Source organism: Halichoerus grypus, chromosome 8 (genome assembly GCF_964656455.1).
Source record: "Halichoerus grypus chromosome 8, mHalGry1.hap1.1, whole genome shotgun sequence".
NCBI lineage: Eukaryota > Metazoa > Chordata > Mammalia > Carnivora > Phocidae > Halichoerus > Halichoerus grypus.
Window position 1 is genome coordinate 92,690,698 of NC_135719.1, and position 13,488 is coordinate 92,704,185.

At 38.5% G+C, this 13,488-nt stretch overlaps 1 long non-coding RNA gene across 1 annotated transcript in view; it reads left to right on the plus strand.

The window, feature by feature from the left end:
- LOC118543125 (uncharacterized) overlaps positions 1-9,571 on the plus strand; it is a 28,770-nt gene extending 19,199 nt beyond the window's left edge. Inside the window, exon 4 of the long non-coding RNA XR_013450172.1 lies at positions 9,476-9,571. This is a non-coding gene — a long non-coding RNA (uncharacterized LOC118543125). The remainder of the gene's footprint in view (positions 1-9,475) is intronic.
- The last annotated feature ends 3,917 nt before the right edge of the window (positions 9,572-13,488 follow it).

Sequence of the window (13,488 nt, forward strand, 5' to 3'; positions counted from 1 at the left end):
CAGACGTGGGAGAAGTTAATGCCTCCAGGGCACTCTCATCCAGTTGGGGCAAGGGCAGTGGCTAAATGCTCTAGCCTTCTCTTTTTGGGTTGAGCAATTCTGTATATTTCTTAATGATCCAGGTATAATGGAGCTACCGTTACCCAGCAACCATCTTGATAATGCATGTTTTATTGCTATCTCCTTCTTCCCTGCCCCACTCTCACAATTCATTTACTCCTGCTTCCTAGAATCATCTCCAAGTTAAACTTCCTTCACCCAAATTCTTGTCTTATCTGGGGGTAACCCAAACTAAGAGGCATTTCCCAGAAACTGAAGAGCAAATACTCTTCCCCAAACCAATATGAGTTTGAATATGGCAGGGGTATTGGAAAGGCAAGCTCAGTGGGTGTGACTCCTCTATTTTGTTACTTGGGTCATGTTGCCAGATGGCCATTTGGCACCAGGAATGCACCAGTTTCACACACTGATCTTGAAAAGCTCCTCATCTACATTTCCAGTTTTTTGGTATCTGCTTACCTTTGTTTTTATTGTGGGAATATATTGCTGTGACTCCCTGCAGCAGGAAGAAGGAATGGCCTCTAGTGTTTAGGTCCTCACTCTGTAACTCATTGGATAACTTTGGGCCTGCCACTAAGCCTCAGTTTCCGTATCTGAAATGAAAATCATGTAAGTAAAAGTGCTTTATAAATTGTAAAACACCTTAACATTAGAGCCAGCATAGTATATTCATTAAGAGTATCAGTTGAGTCCAGCTTATTAGTTGTGTAACCTTGGGCAAATTACTCTTTGTACCTCAGTTTCTTCATCCCTTAATAGGGGTAATAACAATACCTACTTCAGAGAGTTCTTGAGAAGACAGAATGATGTAATACATGCAAAGAATTTAAACAGCACTTGCAACATAGTAGTTAATAAATGTTAAATCATATTATTTCTAAATATTTGTATAATTAAACAAATTATTGAGTGCATAAAATAAGCAAAACTCTACACAGGAAATTGTAATTTATTGTAAGCAGCTAATTTTTTAAAGTTTTTATTTAAGTTCCAGTTAGTTAACATACAGTGTAATATTGGTTTCAGGTGTACAATTTAGTGATTCAGCACTCACATAGAACACCCGGTACTCATCACAAGTGCCCTCCTTAATCCCTACTATCTATTTAACCCATCCCCTCACCCACCTCCCCTCTGGTAACCCTCAATTTGTTCTCTATAGTTAAGAGTCTGTTTCATGGTTTACCTCTCTCTTTTCTTCCCTATGCTCATTTGTTTTGTTTCTTAAATTCCACATATGAGTGAAATTATATGGTATTTCTCTTTCTCGCAATTGACTTATTTCACTTAGCATTATACTCTCTAGCTCCATCCATGTCATTGCAAATGACAAGATTTCATTCTTTTTTATGGCTGAGTAATATTCCAGTGTGTGTGTGTGTGTGTGTGTGTGTGTGTGTGTGTGTGTGTGTGTGTACATCACATTTTCTTTATCCATTCATCAGTCAATGGACATTTGAGCTGTTTCCATAATTTGGCTATTGTAAATAATTGTAAGCAGCTAATGTTACTTACCCTGATGGATATAGCCATGTATTCAAATATGTGCAGTACCAAGAAGTATGCACAGAATGTTGGGGGAGGGTTGGAGTTGAGCTGGGCAGGCACTGAAGGATGGTTTCTATTTTGATATATGAAAATGAGGATTAAGTGCTTTAGTCAGAGATGCATAAGCAAAACCACAGACATAGGAGTGTTGTGGGATTTAAGACTAGACAAGTGTGTTGGGTCCAGGTTGTGAAGAGTCCAGAATGGCAATCCATGGAGTCTGGATTCTCTCTGGACAGCAGGAGAGAGCCTCTGATGGACTTTTAAGCAGTGATGTGAACAGAGCACTGTGTTAGGAAAGTTAGTCTGATAGTGGTTCGTGTAAAAGCACAGAAGAGGGAAGTTTAGATACCAAGAGATTATTTGGAAGAAATGATCTCGTACTCTAGTAGTGAAGGGATAAGGGCCTTAACCAAGGTATGGCCATAGAACCAGAAAAGTCAAGACAGATGTGAGAGGCATTTTGTTGAGCAAGTCAAGAGGATGATATGTTCTTTACACTTTACCCATAGAAAAGAGCTTAACTAACTGGTTCACCTCAACATAGCAGCCAGTATACAAATAGCCAGCGATTTGTACACAGCTATACTGTGCACTCATCCTTATGGTACACTTTTGTGGAGTTTGCCAAAGGTAACCTTTCTGCTCGAAGGCTTATGCTTTATCACTCTGAAGTGTTTTGAAAGGTGATCCTGGAAATCCAAACAATGCATTAATAATAGGCGGTGGCAAGGGTATACATTCCTTGACAAGTAACCATTGCTTCTGAACTATCCATGAAGTTAGGTTGACCCTGTAATAATTATTGCAGAATAATCTGTGAGAACTATTATTACCCCTATTTTATAGATGAGAACATTGAGGTACAAAAAGAATTTTATAAGCTCTCTTTACAAATTTTGCCCATCCTCTAGTCTTAGCTCGAATGTTTTCTTCTCCCTGAGGACTTGTCAGAGCATAGAAGAAATCTGAGCTCCTTGAACACTTGTTTATAGTTTTTCATATTTACAGTTTATATTAGAGTCATTTGTCTACATTTTATCTTATTTATTTGATCACAAGTTTCTTTAAAGTAGAGGCTATTGTATTCATCTTTGTGTTCCCCATAGAGCATAGTCCTAGTGCCTGACGCATAGTAGGGGCTCAATAAATGTTTGCTGAATTGATTGAAGTATGAACACTAATAAGCCCTAGTCTGCTATAGGTATGTTTATTTGAACATGTAATTGGTAGTTTCCCCATGGATCCCTTGAAGAGTGTGTTGATACCTTAGCAGCTCTTTGAAGTTTGATGCATTTAATTAATTGTGCAATCTTTTCAGAGTTCTTGTATTGAGAAGATAGATTGCATATTATAATGTGTTCATTCATTAAAAAAAAAGACCTTTTTATCTATTTCAGTATTCAGTTAACAAAGACAACAAAGAAGAGAAATAACTGGGTTCAAAGTATTAACCAATTCCATTCTCCCTAAAATTAAATATTTTAAGATCTTCTCTGTTCCATTTCATATTCCCTTTTCCCTGCTTTTGGTCAGAAAGGATCCCTTCCTAGGTAATTCCACATGGTTCTATTTTTTTTGTGTTTTTACTTCATGTAAGCATTTTTAAAAGAATGCTGGATCTCTCTGAACTGCGGTTTATAAGAGGACCTGTTTTAAGCCAGGGAGAGTGTGCTTACATGGGTTGGAGCCAGGAGGGTGAGTGTGTCTTGCAGGCAAATATATGGCTACAGCCTCATAGATTAATGCTGCTGTGGGGGCTCTAGGCTTCCAGCCTTCGTTAAGGGTAGATATTCCATACCTTCCATCACACAGCCTTCCAGCTTCCGGCATTTTCTAGGCTTTGGAATATAGTAAACCTGGTTTCCTAAGAAGCTTTATGGTATTAGAGCACTGTTTCTCAAACAAGGCTGATCATAAAACTGACTCAGGGTGTTTGTAAAAAAATTTTATTCTCAGGCCCTATCCTAGAATCTACTTCCTAAAAGCTTCAGGGGAGGGGCTAGAATATCTGTTTTTATACCAAGCACCTCTGATTAAACCTTATGATCAGGTGAACTGGGACACTTCATATAGTGGTTTAAAATAACTGGCTCTAGTACCTTTCACTTACTGGCTATGTGAATCTTAATTTAGTTTCCTCAAATGTAAAATAAGGATAACTACAATATACAACTATTAGAATTTTAGAGAGGGTTAAAGTAAATGATAATGTATGTTAAATGCTTAGCATAGTATCTGGGACATAGCCCTCAGTAAACATCAGCTGTATAGTGAACTCTTTTCCCCTTTTATTTATATCTGCAGTCTTGCCTTGTAGAGGATGTTGTTTATCTCTAGGTCACTTTTTCCAGGAAATCTTTGCTAACTAAAAGAGATTCTCTGAAGTCCTGTCCTTACTAAACCCTGCAGTGTCTCTCCTAGGAAATCACAGTATTTTAGATTTGAAAAGGACTTAAGGGTATATAGTCGAATACCCTAATGTCATTTTCTTATTTTTGGTCTCTTTCTTACTCATTTTCAGTTAGCTCCCTATTCATGTATAGTTGTATATTACCCTTCTGGGACCATCTCCCTCCTACTTTCTTTTTAGACTGGGCAACCTGGATGACCTCCCAGATGGTTCCAGGATCCCTCTCACACCCAGAAAATGTCCTGGTGTGCTTGTTCCTTTGGTGGTTATTAGATTTACCCTTCCACCAAACATCTTTTCATGGTAGCTCTCCCTGTGCTGCCCAAAGAAACCCTATGAATGCTTGTCCTGAATTTTATTTTTGAAATTTTTTTAAAGATTTTATTTATTTATTTATGAGAGGGGAGAGGGTCAGAGGGAGAAGCAGGTTCCCCGCTGAGCCGGGAGCCCGATGTGGGACTTGATCCCAGGACTCTGTGATCATGACCTGAGCCGAAGGCAGTCGCTTAACCAACTGAGCCACCCAGGCGCCCTGCTTGTCCTGAATTTTAAAAACCAACATGTTTTCCTCACTACTAGCAATCTAAGAGTCAGCCTTACTAAATTTTCATTATATGTTTTTCTAGTTTTTTGTCTACTTATCTGAATCAATGTTGTCTCTGTTAGACTGTATATTCCTGAAAGGGGTTTTCATGTTTTCCCACTGTCTTAGGGAAAATTCTGTACAAGTACATAATAAATGCCAAAACAATATGATGCTGATGTTGATAGTAAATACAATGGAGTCGACTTAGACTATTATATTGTCCTTATTCCAGTAAAATTCTTTTGGTCCTAAGGTATAATTGCCTGATTTCTTTTCACTTTAAAAACAACTTAATGCACTATCAATCTTTGTCTCTGCATTTCTCCAATTTTAAGAACCACTTCTTTGTGCTAATTTGTCAAGCAAAACTTTAATAAACAATTCCTGGAAATTTAGAATACAAAATTTTGAAGCATTCGTTTGCTTTTCTTGGCATTTACTTCCTTAAAGAAGTCAAAAAATTATCGAAGCATGACTTTTTCATTCCGGAGACTGCATTGGCTATCTTTAATCAAGCTGTGCTTTTCTCAGTGTTCCCCATTTAATCTCCTAAAATACTTCCTAAGACTTTGCCCCCCACAATGGAATCAAAACTAAATGGTCTGTAATTTCCTCAAGTGTTCCCAGATCCTGTTGTAAATAATGACATTGTGCTGGCCACTTTCCAGTCTGAATGAAGTGACCTTGTAAAAATGTCTGCTCACTCTTCTATAATGTCTTTTTCTACTTTCTGTAGGGCTCTTGGATACAGCTTGGCAAACAATACCTATTCCAAGAAACACCATTCTTCACCTCAGTATGTTATTTCCTTCATATAGGCAGTACTGTATCCAGAGCTAAAAGACTTACGTTTAAAAGTTAATTAATATTTTAAAATAAGGAATTCTAGGTGTACTGTGACAGAAGGCCAGACTGGATGACCTATGAATATCTGAATTGACGGAAAGAAAATCTATTGTGGTTTTGTAAACTCTTTAAGAAAATGTTGAATTTCCATTTAGTCATTAGATAGCTTTTATTGTAATCACGTTCAATGCCTTTTTTTAGAAAAGAAACCATTCCAACTCTATAATACAAAACACTTAAAATTAGTTATTCCAGTCTGGCAGTTAGAAAGGAGTATTTCACATTATTGGTAAAGATAGATGTTCTTTCTGAGCAATTATGTTGCATTCAAATGAGACATATGTGATGTTTTGGTTGTCCCAATGCTCGTCCTCCCCCTACCCCTGTCAAAAAAAAAAAAAAAAAAGAATCAGGACATCTGGCAAGGCCTAGGGAAAAGCAGCTAAACTCACTGAAGGGACAGGGTACTTCTCACATGAAGGCAGACTAAAAATACAAAAACCTATTAGTGTGAAATAACAAAGGCTGAAAGGGGAGAAGTAACTGGGACTTCTGAATCCCCAGCTATGTGGGACCACCAGCTAGACAAGCTAATTAAAATTAGCAACCCATTTTTGTTTATGGCCTCCATGAGCATACAAGTTTTATAAATTAGATACAAGTACTACAACTAAGAGTAATTAAAGAGAGGGTGATAGTGGTAGTTTTCAATAGATGGCAATGATTTTATTATTTTCTTTAAGGAAATCCAAAGGGTAATCAACCTGTGAGAGCATTTTGAACTTCAGAAATCAAATCAAGATTTAAAGACATTTTGGAAGTTGTAAAGCTAGGAAATAAGCCGACAAAGCTTTTTCCTCATAAAATAGAAGCAAAATAACAATATTTAAAATTTGGTTGTTTGGTTCTTCCTTTGAGTAAAGCAATTGCTTTTGCTCATGCTTTCATCACTATAAACATCGCAGGCATTAGTGGGGTCAGCATGTGTTCATTTACCTTCCCTTGGCATTGTTCAGCTCTATCAAACACCTGTAACACAGTATGCTCCATTGTAGGAGACTGGCAGCAAGGTCCTATTTAATTAACTAATTAGATGACTCATCCTACACGTAAATTAGCATTATTAGGTCTTTTATAATGATTGTTGAAGCATTGTAAATTAATTTTCTTACTGGCTATGACCATCATTTGCTGCTATCACAGTATTAAGAGATAATGCCGTGCACAGTAGGAAATCTCTATCGGCAGAAAATGAACATGGTCATCCTTGGATCACCAATTAGAAAACCTATTGTGTAGCAAAAACATCATTTCTATGCTGTAATATGATCAAATAACCATTAATTACCTTCACTAGTGAGAATTACCTTCTTTGTTGGAGGAGTATTACATTCCATATTATAGTTCAAAAATGTCAGGAGAAACCAGCAACAAAAACATCAATTTCTAAAAATGATACATGTAATCCAAATCATATTAACCTAACATGCTACATGTCAGGTTAAATTAGCATAAGCTTTGTTACTGAGTCTGAATAATATAGCTTACCTCTTAGCCTTTAGATGTATTGATTAAATAGGTCATCCTCACCTGCCCATAAATACAAATATAATCAAACTGCACTGTTCTCTAGGGAACTGAATGGCAAAAAACCTTGGTAAGTATCCAATCCAGATTCATGATAATTAAGAGCCTGTTTCCTTGCCTAATGCAGAGATGACAGAATGAAGATAAGCAGATCCCTGGAGGCTGTGCTTACAGCTGGTGCATGGTTGTGTGTGTGTGTGTGTGCGTGTGCCCACATGCACATGTGTTTGTGTCTGTGTGTGTAAATATGCATGCTTCCTATGACCAGGGTCCGGGAACTTTCTTTCATGAGATTCTCAGGGGGATCTGGGACACCCACCTCCCCTCCAAAGTGCACCGCCTTCGAAAGCTCATGTGGAAGAAGCCAATGTGGAGCAGACGGCCCACATGTGATTGTCATGAAGGTTCAGCCATGACTGAACAGGAATGCCAGTGCGAGGTCTCTGTCTCGCTCAGCGTGGCCATTACACCTTCACTGGGCAGGGATATGGTGTTATGGTCAGGAGATGGAACCCTGGTTTAGGTGGCCAGGATTTGGTCCCAAGTCCTACCCTTTAGAAGCTATGTCCTCTTAGGCAAGGTACCCTAACTTCTCCGTGGCTTGGTTTTACTCATCTTAAAATATTCACCTGAGAAATCTGTTGTGACTATATATATTCTCAGGGAGTTTCTGGTGATCTAAATAGCAGAACCACAGAAGAAAGACTAGTAAGTTTGACTACACAAAAATTAAAGTCACTACAGGACTATAATTACCATAGATAAAAAATAACATAAAATGATATATTTTATTTTAAAATAATCCAGCAGGGCAGAGGAAGAGAGGTAGTACAGGGAGGCATGGCAATAAATGAATTCAGTTTGTATGTATATTGATAATGCTGGGTATTTAGTCCATACAAATGTATTAATCTATTCTCTTTATTTTTGTATGTGTTTGAAATTTTCTGAAATAAAGCATTTTTTTAAATAAAAACACAAAAACACCACGGACAGTATCAAAAGAATAATGACAAATTAACGGAAAAAATATTTGCAAGACATGTAATACTAAGGGGCTAATTTCCCCTAATATATAAAGAGGCCATACAAATCAATAAAAAAGACCAACAAAGCAACATTTCAAAAACAAAAAATGAACACAATTACAGAAAAAAGGAAAAATATATCAAGTAATGCTTATTTTTATAAAATATTATGTATATTTAAACTTTATATTACATTTTAATTAATTTAAATAAATATTTAAATTTATATATACTTTATAAATCCTATTTGTATTTTTACAAAATAAGATTTCATTATATTTAAAATATATCAAGTAATGCTCATTTTATTCATAGTAGGAGAAAATACAAATTAGAAACACTAGTGAAAATCCATTTTTGACCTGTCGAATTGGCAAAGATCAAAAAGTTTGATGTGGGTAAGAGTATAAGGTAGTATAACTTCTTTGGAGAGCAGTTTTATAATATCCGTGCAAAGTTAAAGTGTATGTTCCTTGTAACCCATCAATACTGCTTCTAGGAATTTGCCTACAAATATATTCACACACGAGTTCAAAGCAAAACATATAAAGATATTTGATGTAGTTGATTGTAATAGCAAAAGATTTGCAACATCCTAAATGTCTATTAGGAAGGAATTGGTTAAATAGATTATAGCACATCCATATAATGAAATACTAAGAGGCAGTTAAAAAGAATGAGGCAGCTCCATAATATGAGTTGATCTCTAATGCATTAAATGTGAAACAAAAAGGGAGTAGAAAAGTAGATTAGTACCTGACTCTGTAAAAAAATATATCCATATGTTTCCATATGCATAGAATAGGAATCTGTAGAAAGATATACAAAAAACCATCAGCAGTGGGTGCTTCAGGAGAGGGGAAATGAGGTAGAAGAAGATACAGGCAGAGGAGGGAGTCTTACCCTTCACTGTGCCCTCTGTTCCTCTAACTTTTTTTTTTTACTATTCACAAATGTATTTTTTACATATACGTGCTTAGAATTGTGTTGACATGTATTAAATGCTCAACGTTATCCACTCATATTGTGACTCTACTGTTACTCTAATCTCCATACCTTTTTGCAACCCAAAATGAATCATAACCAGTCTCCAAATATGCTCTTTGTTTTGCTGTTTCCATACTTATATTCACGTGCTTACCTCCTCTTAGAAGGTCCCTTTTACATCTTTACCAGTTAAAATTCTACCTACCCTTCAAGGCCCAATTCAATTCACATACCACCTCCTCCTGTATTATATACTTGCTGGGTAATCTTGAGAAATTTATGTAACTGCCTCAGCCTTGGCTTTCACGTCTGTTAAATGGGTGGTAATAATAAAAGTTGTAAGGATTAGATGTGATAAGGCAAGTAAATCTACTCATGTATTTATCTAATATGTAGTTCTTGGTTACCTATTTTGTACAGGCACAATGATATGCAGTAGGGCTAGAGCCGAAAAAACCAACAGCATCCCTGCCCTCACGCAGCTTACAGTCTAGAAAGGAAATTTCCATACTGTTGATAAGTGCTATGGCAAGTGTGAGTACATGGTGTGGAAGTGCAGAGAAGGGGCACCTACCCAAAAAAGGCAAACCCTCAGGGGAGAAGTGGTTGAGTTAGAAGGAAAGTCAGAAACAAAATATGATTTTAACTTGGAGTGACCTCAAAGAAGTAGGCAGGGAGCAGCAGAGTTGAGAAAGATTAGTCTTGGCATTTCTCATGCTTGTGACCATTTTGAGTCATTGGTCTCCGTGCCTCTGATAGTCAAAGGCAATCCACAGAGAAGAAACAGTGTTCCTCCTGTCCTTTAGCCCTGAAGGCTTTCAAAGGTGTAGTTTTTCTGCTGCCCCAAGCCTATCAGCCTTCATGAAGCCAAGCCCTTCGGGCTATAATACAGAAAACAAAGTTCTTTACTGAAGAGTCAGGCAGTTCTCTAAATGGTGTTGTAGGGAGAAATAAAAGTTTAATTTAGATGTTCCCTTGTACCAACCAAGGGCCAGGGCCTTCCAGAAAGGACAGTGCCCCCCCAGCTCTCTGAACTGCTCACTTCTGCCAGAGGTGTCCTCCCAATCTAGTTCCCTCTCCCTGCTCTGGTCTCCCTACCCCAGCCCCCATCTCAAACCTTTCTTCAAGACTTCCAGGTAGGTGATCCCCACTGCTCTCTCTGGGTGCAACTATCCCTCATCCCTCGGGAGGAAGCTTCTTCTGGCTCCTTCCAGCACTTCCAAACTCAAGCAAGGCCTCAGGTTTGATCTAGATACGAGCTGAAGTTCTCAACTCAGTCCATAGCATCAGGAGGAATACTTTCATTCCTTGAAGAGAATGTAATGAGAGTATAGTCATCCCCACTGGTGAAAGATGTGTCACTGGTAAAGTAAGTGTAACAACAAACATTCACCTTATCAGATTAATTCCCCATAAAGGAAAGAATATTTGTCCTATTTGCCTGGTTTGGTCTTGACCTTTAGGGACTACTGCTATCATCAACCCCATATCACTGTGCTGAGAGACATTTTCCTCTTACAACTGAGACCTGACAGCTTTACAAAAGCAACCACTTGAGCTAGTTGGAAGAATAAGTTACAATAACATCTAATAAGATCCCTTTGACTCAGATATCCTTCTGATGTAGGTAAGGAAAAAGGTTTGCCAGTTTATATAGCCACTAGTTGAATTTCTCTTTCAAGAATTTGTGTGGTTTGCCTTTTTCAGGAGGAAGCTCCTCCCATCCACACACCCCAGAAACAAAAACAAAGAGGAAACAAACAAAAAACTCTTGAGTCAAAAATGAAATTCTGTGATTCTTCAGAGAATTGTAGAGTAAACCCAGGTGTCTCCCCATGGCCTCTGCAACCATGCCCAACTGAAAGAGTAGACAAGAGAAGCTTTCATTAGTTTTGATCAAGTAGCCATGAACTGGAAAGGTGATTGGGTTCAACAGCACAAAGAATCACATGGTGACCCCATGGCACCTACCGGACAACCCCAGGTCCCAGTTTCCCTCTAGAGGCTGTTGATGTCCAGAGCCTCTCTGAGCATGTGCATGGCAAAAGATTTATGCTGCCCTCTGCTGGTGAGCAGCTCTCCTGCAAATTTTTTACAAGGGGAAGGGGGCCTGGGTAGGTTGACTACTGCCCCACTTCCAGCCCCGTTCCTAGCAGCCTCAAAGAGAAATAATCAAACTTAGAAGTTGAGGGGGGTGGGGCTGAAGTGAGAGTACAGTAGGGGGAGAATATAGGACAGGAGAAGCAGAAAGACCACACACCAGTGATATGTCACTATTAGAATCGAGTATAGCCCACTCGGTTCATCTGTGTGTTTGCTTTGTGGAGGGAAATTTTCATTTGGACTCTCATGTGACATTTGAGTTACTTAGTACTGAATGCATTCAGAAAATGCATTTCACTAATGCTTCCCTAATTCATAGGGACTGCTGTTTTACCAGTCACCATGATCCTTAATCAGTGTAGTTGTATAGCATGTAGATAGTCTATAAAAGTGCTTAATAAAAATCATTTAATTCTAAATTACATGAGTGCACTTAACCCTAAAGATATTAAAACTGATTGTTTGATGTATTGCCATGAGTAGGCAGAGATTCAAAAATAAAAGCTTCCTGCACCTAAATCAAAGAGCACCAAGCTCATAGCCACTCGGTACAAGCACATGCATCAGTGTCATGAAGCTGGGCTATGATAAACTAACCCATTTTAGGCTTTTAAACTGTAAATATGAAGTACTTAAATTTGATCAGCGATGAGATACATAAGTGAGTTTTTCCGAGCAAAGTACTGTGTGTGACCTGATAGCCTGTTAGAAGCCTGTGGAGATCACCTGTCGCTTATTTGCAGACTTGGTGAGGGCAGCAGTGGGGCCAGCCTCTGGTGTTTGGCAGGGCTGATACACAGTGCTAGTCTAGACTCTATCCTAGAGGCAGGTCTGGTGTGAGCAAATAGGAAAGAGCGATTTTCATTGACTGCATTTTTACTCTTGGATTTTTCCCTGTTACTACATTCAAACTTGCTTGACTCACATAGTACAGCCCTCAGCACAATACCATGTCTGTGAGGAAACTTTAATCAGTCTTGATTATGGATCAGAATAAATTTTGGAGGGATATGTCTGTCAAATTTGAGGTATCTCAATAATTTCCATGGTTTAATGAGTGCGGTAGGAAGGATTATAAAATACCAATTCTTTCTCTATTCCAGATAACAAATATGCTTACCTTTTCATTTAAGATTGTTTTCTCAGTTATGAGATTGACTCTCTGCTTTCTTTAAAGCTTTCTTCTAAGTGGTTAATCTGGCAGAAGAGAAAAAAAGAAGTATCCTATTCTCTTCTCCTTCCCTCCAGGTTAACAGTGCTTTATGTGTGACTTTTAAAAGCTTCTATAAAGCTGAAACTTCTGGAGTCATTTGAAGGACAATGGAGATTTCCAGAGATATCCAGGAAAATGCATAGATTCCATACATCCCATTGAGAATCAAGCAGAGTTGACTAATTAGGGAGCTAACTCATTGTGAATCATCTATGCAGTACCTGTTGAGTGTAATATAATGTGGTAGGTGATGAGAAGCTTAAAAAAATAAATGGAAAATAAAATATTGTAATCTTGGAGCATATAGTCTAACAGGTCTAAGTCTGGAAGAAAACACCACCCTGCTATTATGTAAGTGCCTTCAATGCTGGCTAAAGTCAGTTTCTCTAGAAACAGACTCTGATTTGGAGATTGTACACAAGAGACTTTTTGGGGAGTGTGAGGAAGTGGGAGAAGCAAGACTTGGCAGAGGAAGAAGTTGAGCTGTGATGCAATTGTAATAGAGGTCTCGGCTAATCCTCTGGGGTGCTCTGGGATGAGGATAGTCTTTAAGAGTTGCCCCAAATTGAGGCAAGGGGATCTGGCTTTTATGTCCCTGCATTGACCAGTCATTGGATGCAGGCTGCCTCCATGGAGGGAGCATAGCCTTGGGTAGGGCAGCTCTCTTTGGCCCAGGGAAACTTCCAGAAAGGAATGGGTGGGGGGTATTAACTTGAGATACAAATATCTGAGATTGGGGGATGAGTATCTTGGTTCTGAAGGGAGGAATCTGGGTAATACACTATAGCATCCACGATAGTCTCAGCTATGTGCTTCTTGGAACCATTTGCTTTTTACAGTAAGTTCACTTCATCTGGAAACGGCTTCTCCAGGTTTCTGGTTGGTGTTGCTTCTTGGCTACATTTCCAAGGGGAATATTAGTAGAAAAAACACAACAACCCCTGCTGCTGTCACTGGTCTCAAGGACCATATCTGATACTCATGTCTTCCTCCTGTATTACCCATTCTAGATTTCCTTTACTCCTGGGTAGCACCTCTGCTGGTCTAGATCACTTAACTGGCAGGGTAATTAAGACCCTCAACCATGAGGGGTATGAACTCCTGGTCACCATGCACT